This window comes from Penaeus monodon, chromosome 15 (genome assembly GCF_015228065.2).
Source record: "Penaeus monodon isolate SGIC_2016 chromosome 15, NSTDA_Pmon_1, whole genome shotgun sequence".
Taxonomy (NCBI): domain Eukaryota; kingdom Metazoa; phylum Arthropoda; class Malacostraca; order Decapoda; family Penaeidae; genus Penaeus; species Penaeus monodon.
The window spans coordinates 35,848,171-35,848,477 of record NC_051400.1 but is presented as its reverse complement, the minus strand read 5'-3'; positions in this window follow the sequence as shown (position 1 = coordinate 35,848,477).

Below are 307 nucleotides of genomic sequence, written 5' to 3'. Positions count from 1 at the left end.
AAATGACAAGGTTCTGTTATGTAAATGTAATCATGCAAATTAAATATTTATGAATAATTTGATTGTGCATGTTTCAAATCTCCCGCTTCATCCTTAGGCTGTGAGTTTTTCGAAACGAAAATTATCTTCACCAAAAAGAGTATCTTTATTTGTGATTTGCAGTATTGTTCGTATTTATTTCTGACCATGAACAATGAATATCGTACAAGCAAATTTGTCTGCAGTCTTTGAAAATCCTCGTATACATTATAAGATTTTGATAGCCATGCAATTGTTACATGGAGGCAGCTGCTTATTTTCCCCGAGA